We start from the raw sequence: 10,840 nt of genomic DNA on the forward strand, positions 1-10,840 counted from the left end.
TAAAACCCTTATCAGCCTGCCACATTGACGAGAAAAAGTGCAATACCATTACAATGTATGAAGTTAAAAAGTTCCTGTGAATTGTAATATTTATGGCACAAGCGTTTATCTTTTCTTCTACTTTATAACTGGGTCACTTTCAGCCAAACATGACAAAGCAACCTCAGGGTAAATGTGAATCAAGTTTGCTCCAAAGCGGGTGAGGGTCACACCCCCTTTTCTGGGGGGATAGAATCAATAGTTAAAGTAGAGCAAGACCGTATAAGAATCCCCCTCTATAGAAGCGTTGGACAATAACAAAACTTCAAGTGAAAGAGGCCTTATGTGTTCTAGATTCATACTGGTCCACAATAATGGTACACAATTCTACTGAAGTGTGTGTATGAAATAGAAGTAGAATATTTCTCAGAACAGCAGGGCTACTGTTTTATTCGAATGATCTTGCAACCATTATCTTAGTGTTCAGGTTAAAGTTTGGTCAAACCCTGTCTGCTGTGACCAAGTTGGGTTTACAGTAGCTGCGCAGGGTATAACCTTTAAAGGGGTACGAAACCTTTGGTTATGCAATTCAACAAATATAATAAATAGATAGATTGAAATGACTGATTTTCTTGAAGTGCATTTAGAAAGCAATACTTTAGAGTAGTGTTTGTGTTAATGAATATGTTTCCAAGACTTTGTGAAAAAAACATGAGGTGTCTTTATCCTATTTGAGACGACATGCTTTTGTAGATCACTACTAAATCTAGGAAACTTGTGAATCTACAGACAGACATTAGGATGGCCATCGGAAATATTGTACAACGTTTTGACAAAATCATAACTAAGAAACAGCAACAGAAAGTCACCAGATTCATTTTTACAATTTTAAATGTTTTTAAGTTTTTCGTTTATCCTACAGTTTTAAACTTCCTGAATAAAAAGATTTTTTTTTCCTTTTGGTTATAAGTTTTCTTTAATTTCATTCTTTTCGTGTCATTCAAAATTTATATTGAATAAATTTGTAGCCCGAGTTCAGTATAAATTGCATTTTTCTTCTTCATATGAGATACTACTTTTGTTGGAGGTGTGAGAACCTATTAAGAGTTTTATAGGGGTACAAGCTAAAGAAAAAGTTAAGGACCCGGTGAGGATAATCTGATTCCTATTCTTATGAGCTCAACAAAGTGGCCTAGGTTAGCAATGTATAGTGACCCTCCTATATATGTATTATTATTATTATTATTATTATTATTAACATCGACCCCACATAGAAGTGGGAAACGATGTAGACGAAGAAGAGTTGTTATTATTATTATTATTATTATTATTATTATTATTATTATTTGCTAAGCTACAACCCTAGTTGGAAAAGCAGGATGCTATAATACCAGGGGCCCCAACAGGGAAAATAGCCCAGTAAGGAAAGGAAACAAGGAAAAATAAAACATTTAAAGTAACAATATTAAAATAAATATCTCTGATATAATCTGGAAAAAGTTATAACAAAACAAGAGGAAGAGAAATGAGATGGAATAGTTGTGCCGAGTGTACCCTCAAGCAAGAGAACTCTGAACCAAGACAGTGGCTATGACACTACCCAAGACTTGAATTGTACAGGATATCCAGTTCTTGTTACATCCCTTGGATTCTCTTTTATAGTATTATTAGGGACAATTGTTTACTAAATGCGTTGTTTTGAAACTACATTTTTGACTCAGAGAATTTAGAATTTTTATTTCTTATATGCTTAAAATTATATACTTTAACAATTGCTCATTTTTTTTGCTTTGAGAGAAGTCCGGATTTTTTTAAATTGCAAAGCTGATTGGTTAGTTTTATCCTCAATTCCTGAGTGTTTTTAATATATTAAGGGTATTTACAAGTTTTTTTTTTTTTTTTTACCATTTTGAAAATGTCTTCCATTTAAATTACAAAAAAAAAAAAAGATAATAATAGTTCAATTCATTATTATCAATCTAGTTGTTTTTCGTCTTAGTTGATTCTAATGAATTAGATATACGACTAATATGTGAGAAACTGAGAGAGACAATTCAAATGCATTACCAGTGAAGCAAGAGGCTTATTTATTGGTACATGGAAAATGGCGTCGCAACGATTATGGTCATCGAAAATTAAAGGAATGATACGCTAGTGATTGTAGTAGAAGTAGTATTAGTACTAACATTTAATTCTGATATATAAGTAGAATAAATTTTATTGTAAAGAAAATGTACATATTGAAAAAATAAAACTGATTCTCGCAAGGGCTTTTGTAAGTGGAAAAATAAAGAAATAAGTAATAATAGAGGTTGTCACAATATCCCTTTCCCCCAATATTTAATAATATATTTTTTCCCTCAAAATACCTTTAGTTTTATAGTTATAAAAGTCGTTATATCTAAAGCTACAACTAAAAATGCCAATCCTTGGGACAATGGCTTGAAACATTTCTGAAAGGAAACCTCTAACAAAAGATATCTGCCCTGCAGCCAAAGGATGTTCATGACAAAAACTTATCCAATAATCAAGTAAATATCCCCTTTATTGCTTTTCATCTCTCTAATTCCATTACTGGTTCTTACAAAAGGTATAGGTAGTAGGTTGACCAGGGCATCAACCACCCGTTGAGATACTAACACTAGAGTGTTATAGGGTCTTTTGACTATCCAGACAGTACTATATTATATCCTTCTCTCTGTTTACGGTTCATTTTTCCATTTGCCTACACACTCATACACCGAATAGTCTGGCCTATTCTTTACATATTCTCCTCTGTCCTCATACACCTGACATCACTGAGATTACCAAACTATTCTTCTTACTGCACTGTAATTGTTCAGTGACCACTTTCCTCTTTGTAAGGGTAAAAGAGACTCTTTAGCTATGGTAAGCAGCTCTTCTAGGAGAAGGCCACTCCAAAATCAAACCATTGTTCTCTAATCTTGGGTAGTGCCATAGCCTCTGTACTATGGTCTTCCACTGTCTTGGGTTAGAGTTCTCTTGCTTGAGGGTACACTTGGGCACACTGTTCTATCTTATATCTTATTTCTCTTCCTCTTGTTTTGTTGAAGTTTTTATAGTTTATATAGAAGATATTTATTTTAATGTTACTGTTCTTAAAATATTTTAATTTTCCTCGTTTCCTTTCCTCACTGGGCTATTTTCCCTGTTGGAGCCCCTTGGGCTTATAGCCTCCTGCTTTTCCAACTATGGTTGTATCGTAATAATAATAATAATAATAATAATAATAATAATAATAATGATGATAATAATAATAATAATAATAATAATAATAATAATATGGTCCATGAAATGCAGCACTGGTAACCCATGCATCCTTAATCTAGTAAAAATGCATATTGTATAATAGCTAACACTAATATTGCTAGATATACCGAAAGAAAATCATGGCTTTAAATAAATCATACTGATTCAATGTCGTTCTTGTTAAAATTAAATATTGTGACGACTTTCAAAGGATAAAAAGAAATAAAAAAAATTATAGCAGAATGGTTTGACATTCAAAAATTCCACAAAAGAAATTTTACATTTTCAGTGTTTTAGATTAATTTGTTTAAACGGTGTCCCTTGTTAACTTCGTACTTAGGTTATGACAAGAGAAATCCTAATGATATTTGAATAGTTGTCAGATCTACGTCTTTTTGAAAGCAGGTGATTGCTTGAGGGTACACTCGGGCACATTTCTCTTCCTCTTGTTTCATTAAAGTTTTTATAGTTTATCCTATATAGAAAATATTTATTTTAATGTATTACTGTTCTTAAGATATTTTATTTATCCTTGTTTCCTTTCCTCACTGGGCTATATTCCTCGTTGAAGCCCTTGGGCTTATAACATTCTGCTTTAGCAACTAGGGTTGTAGCTTAGCAGGAAATAGTAATAATTATAATAATAATAATAATAATAATAATAAGAAAGTCGTTAAGACGCTATCCTCATACTCCACTCCGTGATTTTTCAAAGTCAAGATATGTCTACAGCTTATTATTTCAGTGAATTATTACGCGTATTTAAATTGAGAATCTAATTAAGGAGGTTTACACAACAGTCAAGCTTAGATATCTAACCTCTCTATTATGCATCTCAACTCCCCTCCAAAGTAATAATCATAATAGCAATAACAATAATAATAATAATAATAATAATAATGATTTTAATACTCTAATAATTTTATAATTCTGTTAATTTTATTTTCAAAATACAGCTAAAGATTTCTATTCTTATGGCCGGCAATATCAATTTCATGTGAGTGCAGAGTGAGCGTTTGAATATTCCACGAATATTGATCATCAAATGAAAGACAATTACTGTAGTCGTTTTATATTCGTACCCAGCAAACTTTTTTTTTTTTTTTTTTTTTTTTCAACCTAATGCTCTTGTCGGGGGGTGAGTTATCACATTAGTCTTCAATAGATGTTAGTATCTGGTCTGTTTAAATATTGATGAAAAATTATTGTTTGAAACATCACTTTATACCTCGTGTCAAACTTTTAAACCTCGTTTTTAACTTTTTAGTCTCCGATACAACCAGACCTCACTACCTTCCACAAAATTTAAGGAACCTATGTGGTAGCTGTCCAAGGCTAGCTTATGTCGTCCACCCTGTATGATTGAAGCCTCCTCTTGTTTAGATATATATTATGAAATATGAAAAATGAGGTTGTAACCATGTTAAATAATAGCATAAATTAAAAAAAAATACAGTGACAATATATGCTCATTAACTATAGTCTTGCTTGTTTTTTTAATGTTATGCAATTATATAAGCAATTCATGACATTTATCAGATATATTATGGCTGTTGCTTATAAAAGAGATAATAAGCAGACTGCATTATCAGGGGAAGTCGCGTTTTCAGTTTAATTTTTTTTTTCTTATTATACTTGGAAAAGTACTGGTTTTCGGTGATAACTGTATTCCTTGAAAACTATTCAAATAAATTTTGGTGACATTCTAATACTCTCGTCTATCTGTTTGCCTTGAAGATATTGCCCTATCCTATACCACATATGGATGAGAGTTTTGTAATTAAGTTATTTCAATGTTTGCATAAAAACACATTTTTGATACAGGTTATGTAAGCCTAATCACTTAGGTAAATCAATGAATTTTAGGTCACAATAGTAATGGGTAGAAGAATTCTAGAATCATCCATCATTACTCACGCCACCAAAGTAAAGTTAATTGGTCAATAGGAACTGGAATTCATGAGTATTATTTTTAGATACTTTTTCAAGCAAAGGATCTCACTAGACTGTCCCCTTTTATCCCCACGATTAGCAAGAGAGATTAATTGAGCTTGATACTTTATTTTCTTTACTTGAAAGACTACCCTTTTAAGGAAGGAATTCAGTGAGACACTCTCACTAGACTGTCCCTTATATCCCCACGATCAGCAAGAAAGATTAATTGAGCTATATCCTTTATTTCCTTTACTCAAAGGACCAAAATGTTAATTAATTCACTGAACGAACTAGATAGCTGATAACTATTTATAATACCCCAAATATTTATTATATCAAGTGAATATGGTTTTCAAACATTCTCCAACATTCATCTGAGTGCTAAGTAGAATTAACAGCCGAAATTAGCAGATTTCCCATTTCAGTGTATTGGCTCCTCATGTCCATTTGAAATTATTTATTTACACCGAAGAATTGCGCATTCTTTACAGAGGAAGTTCATTAATATTCCGCTTATATTTTACAAGTTGGCTTTTTGTCCTTTGGTTGTACAAGTGCAAAAATGAGGTAGTATTTTGAAAGCCTGCCTTTATGAACTATTAAGATCTAGAGTTACGGTAATAGTCATCTTTCTCAATCTTTCTTCTTTTTTTTCCTTTATCGAAGGTAGAACAAATCGACCGTTTAGGAATATGTACACGAAGAGAATGAAATGTAGAACTTATTCATCTCTGTTTGTGATGACATTATGTAAACGTGTATCTTTTTTTTATTTCCATCTATCATGGTTACTTTTTGTACTTCGAAAATGAATTAGAACTTTATAATTAGAATTTCATCTCTGTTTGTGATGGCATTATGTAAACGTATCTTTTTTTTCTCATTTCCATGTATCATGGTTCCTTTTTGTACTTCGAAAATGAGTTAGAACTAATTAGAATTTCATCTCTGTTTCCATGTATGATTTGGCGAAGTATGGTTCTTTTTTGCCCTTAGAAAATGAATTAGAACTAATTAGAATTTGGAACTTTTCACATACACCTGCAAATTTAATTAACCTTACAAGAGCGTAAACTCATACAAGTAATTCTATCACCGTAGTTATTACATACATCGAGTAGGGATTGCATACCAGTCCTTCTGTGAAGAAATTTCTTTTTGATAATCTCCAAGGCATTTAGTGAGAACTGGGATATCTTGATTAATTTCAAACAAACAACCTTCCTTTTTCCCATTTACTATGGGTTACAAATTTCATATAAGGATTGAATTTCTCTATACCCTTGGATACTGAGAAAAGGGTTTTTCATTATTTTTATGCTTTAGTCTTTTATCAAATACTTTGCACTTTCAAATAGGCATGTCCTGTAAGTAAGTTTTATGAATATATTATCTCTAGAATAATATATTCATAAAAGTTGGGTACAGGCTTGATATAGCCTTTCTTTGGAATCTTCTGAAATGCATATTTTCAAGTGTAAACCTTTTGTTAAAAATCTAACACTTAACAAAAATGAAAAACATAATTTTCAAATACATCTGTGTCGCTTCAAGTAAGTTCTAAATGTATGAGACGTAATGACCTTATCACCTTTACCTAGGGAAAAAAAGTCAAACTTTATACCTTGCATAAAAACTAATGCTTCATTTTAAGGTTGATTGTGTAACCTCAATTTGTCTAGACTGTACAACACACGTAGCACTGGCGATACCAATAATTTAGATAAACTTTTATGACCTTTCAATCTTAAAAAACATTCTCTGAATTAAATAGGCTGGTGATATGTTTTGAAATATTAATGAAAAAATCGAGATATATTTTTACCAGTCCAAATTTAATATTTATAATTAATATATAAAAATGCAAATATGAAAAAGAAGTAAAACTGAGTTTCTCTTGATTAGGACGATAAGAGATTGGTGAAGGTTAGCGATTAAAGTTACAACATCAATATCAATAATGATGGCCAATTTCATCTTTCCCTTTCCTCTTTTATTAAAGGATACTGAAAATTCTGATTTACGAATCTAGAAATAGAATGAAAAGACCCAGTTACTTTACTCACAGTTATTTGTCAGATTTCTTTTGTGTTTTTTCTTGAATAATATCCATAAATATTGAAGTTTTATGATATACAATTCTATATTTTTTCAATATGTTCTTATTATATATATATTCAAAGGTTATTTTGAAAAGCAAAGCTCCTTCCTAAGTACATTATTTTATTCTATATCTCACTGTGTTTATGATTTTAGAATTATAATTCTGTTGTATATCAATCATGGTTTTTTACTGCCTTTGTGTGTTTAAATGATTTTATTCCTCGCCTATTGAATGCTAAAGAGTTATTAGTTTATCTTATGATTTAATTTGTTGCTGCTATGTTCATTATGCAATCATATATCCTTTACTATGGAATCCACTAACAATTAACAAACCGCCAAGCAACAGTACTGTGTAAAACTCCAATCTGATGAAAGTACTGTTTAATAGTCCACGCATTTTATCAGAGTCCTTAAGAAAAAAGTACATATTTGAGAGATATTATTAATAATAATATAAGCTAATATACATGTGTAGTTAGAAAAAAACGGATGCTTTAAGGCCAAGAGTTCCAGAATGTAAAAATAGCCAAGTGAAGAAAGGAAACATAGGATAGTGCGCTCGAGTGTACCCTCAAGTAAGAGAATTCTAGCCCAAGACAGTGGAACACCATGGTATAGAAGCTATGGAACTAGCCAATTCAAGACAGCAATGGTTTGATTTTTGAGTGACCTTCTAGAAGAGCTGCATACCGTAACTAAAGTCGCTTTTACCCTTACCAAGTGGAAAGTAGCCACTGAGTAATTACAGTGCAGTAGTTAATCCCTTGAGTTTTTCAATTATCTTAGTGTTGTCAGGTATATGAGGAAAGAGGAGAGTATGTGTAGTATAGGCTAGACTATTTGGTGTATATGTAGGCAATAGAAAAATAATCCGTAAGCAGAGAGGCTTCCAATGTAGTACTATTTTGATCAATCAAAGGACCCGATATCTCGCGAGTGGTAGTATCTCAACGGGTGGGTGGCATTGTTAAAAAGAGTGAGGTAACCTGTAATTCATTGTAGAAGATTCCAGAAGCTACCATCAACATGAAACAATTATAGAGTATAGCTAAATTCTATGAGCAATGTTAATTATATTCTTAAAATAAAGAAAATGGTTCAGCAAATCTTTCCAGTAGACAACCCAAATGCATCAAAGATGGAGGGTAATTATTCCTATATCATTGAACAATCGATTTTATATCTTCAGATAACCAGCAAATCCCTGCCTTTTCTAAGAAATCAGTATTCCTTACCTGTATGTATTATTGCTAATTTGGATAAACTACAGTATAATTATTTGTTTAGTGACTACCTCCACTTGGTGTGTGTAAAAGAGACCCCTTAGCTGTGATATGCAGCTCTTCTAGGAGAATGCCACTCCAAATTCAAACCATTGTTCATTTGTCTTGTGTAGTGCCATAGCCTCTATATCATGGTCTTCCACTGTCTTGGTATAGAGTTCTCTTGCTTGAGGGTAGACTCGGGCACACTATTTTATCTGTTTCCTTATTCCTTTTCCCCACTGGGCTGTTATCCCTGTTTGAGGCCTTGTGGTTATAGCATCTTGCTATTCAAGCTATGGTTGTAGCTTAGCTAGTAATAATAATAATATAATGATAATAATAATAATAATAATAAACGGTGAACTGTAGTTTTTGCTTGGGTGTACATACAGTATATACTGTATATATATATATATATATATATATATATATATATGTGTGTGTGTGTGTGTGTGTGTTTTTGTGTTTATGTATGTATGTATGTACAGTATGTATATATGGTTCAGTGGTGCTAACCTCGCATCACAAGATAAATGAGCGAAACTAATTTTCCCGAAAGTTTTATTTGTTTATGTGTATATACAGTATATACATATATATTCCTTAATGCTAAAGGTGAATAACCTGAACAAAAAATTATATCCTTACCTGTAATTCAAGTCAGCACCAACAATTGCTGACGAATTTTGGTTACAATTTTCCTCAGCAATGTAAGCTATTATGGCTTTTCACTTCCTACACATATATTTCCCAACTAATCGTCCAGAGTTAGTAATTGCGATACTGAGAATCAACTTGAAAAAAAGTCTTCTCTCTTTTTCTGTTTAGCATCACCAGCCAATGTCACATCCCCTCAATTAAAAGTTTTGCCACTTTCTTTCAAGATGTTTTTCCGATAAAGTTTTCTCGTGTGCTATTTTATTTGTAATACTGCTAGAATGTAATGAATTGAAGCATCATTACACTTGAAGTATGAACACCTTCAAATGTTTCCAATTACCCATCCAATTGGGAGATTCTTCGGAAGAATAACTTCCAGAAAAGTTTGTCGGTTCACCGCTCAAGAGCTCAGCGCAGCCAGGACGTCTGTCCGCCATGAAAGTCGACACCAGAATGGTCCCGACCAGGGCTTTCTACCCTTGAACTGAGTCTCTCTCTCTCTCTCTCTCTCTCTCTCTCTCTCTCTCTCTCTCTCTCAGCAAATGTAACGGAAATGCGAGCGTGACCTTTTTTTTATATCCGTCTCGGATAAAAATAAAAATGATAGGGATTTAGATTTTTTTTATATGTCATAGTTGGCAGTGTGGTTTCTCAGGCACATTTGATTTCAATCAAAGGAAACATTGATACAGAATGGCTAACGGGGAGAATGGCTTTTATGTTATTGCTATATAAGAATTGTTTAATCCCTTAAAAGATTTTCTTTTTCTGTAACATCCCCTATTAGAGTTTGTAATCTCCCCTACACTATACAATAAAGAGCAAGTACTCTTGCTTGAGGGTACATTCAGGCACACTATTTTATGTTATTTCTCTTCTTGTTTTGTTAAAGTTTTTATAGTTCATATAGGAGATATTTTTGCTCTTAAAATATTTTATTTTTCCTTGTTTCCTTTCCTCACTGGGCTATTTTCCCTGTTGGAGCCTCTGGGCTTATAGCATCCTGCTTTTCCATCTAGGGATGTAGCTTAGCAAGTAATAGTATTAATGATATTAATAATAATATTAATGATAGTAATAATAATAATATACTGTTCATGGTTATATATATATATATATATATATATATATATATTTGTTTGTATATATATATGTTTGTATATATATATATATATATATATATATATATATATATATATATATATATATATATATATACCTATACTACTACTACTTGATTTCTCCCGGCCCATCCGGTAGGGGTAGAGGGATTAGTCATACTCTCGATAGACGTGGTTATCCCGAGTGTATATAATTTGCATGTATGTATTTATGTAATATATGGAACTATGTAATTTGCCTCAAAGTAATGCACAGTTGTAAGTTCAAATTTACAAGAAATGTTAAGGCCAAAGAATGAATGATTATATTTTGAGTACATGGAAGGATGTTAAACCTTAGGACAAGGTAGCTCACGTAGGATCTGAAAAGCTCCGGGGACGCGTGCAAGAGAATGATTTTTTTTCGTTCGAGAATTTCAGGGGAGGAAATTGAGTATGGCAGGAATTGTTCACAAGGAAAGAATGGACAGTAACATGGTATTGAGGAGACTTTGTAAATCGGAA

General features: G+C 32.2%; 1 protein-coding gene across 1 annotated transcript in view; it reads right to left on the bottom strand.

Moving 5' to 3' along the window:
• Window positions 1–9,640, bottom strand: part of LOC137615479 (neural-cadherin-like) — a 493,287-nt gene extending 483,647 nt beyond the window's left edge. The window contains exon 1 of the mRNA XM_068345392.1: window positions 9,204–9,640. The gene's annotated coding sequence lies outside the window, so the exon portion shown is untranslated. The remainder of the gene's footprint in view (window positions 1–9,203) is intronic.
• Window positions 9,641–10,840: the final 1,200 nt, after the last annotated feature.

Source organism: Palaemon carinicauda, chromosome 21 (genome assembly GCF_036898095.1).
Source record: "Palaemon carinicauda isolate YSFRI2023 chromosome 21, ASM3689809v2, whole genome shotgun sequence".
NCBI lineage: Eukaryota > Metazoa > Arthropoda > Malacostraca > Decapoda > Palaemonidae > Palaemon > Palaemon carinicauda.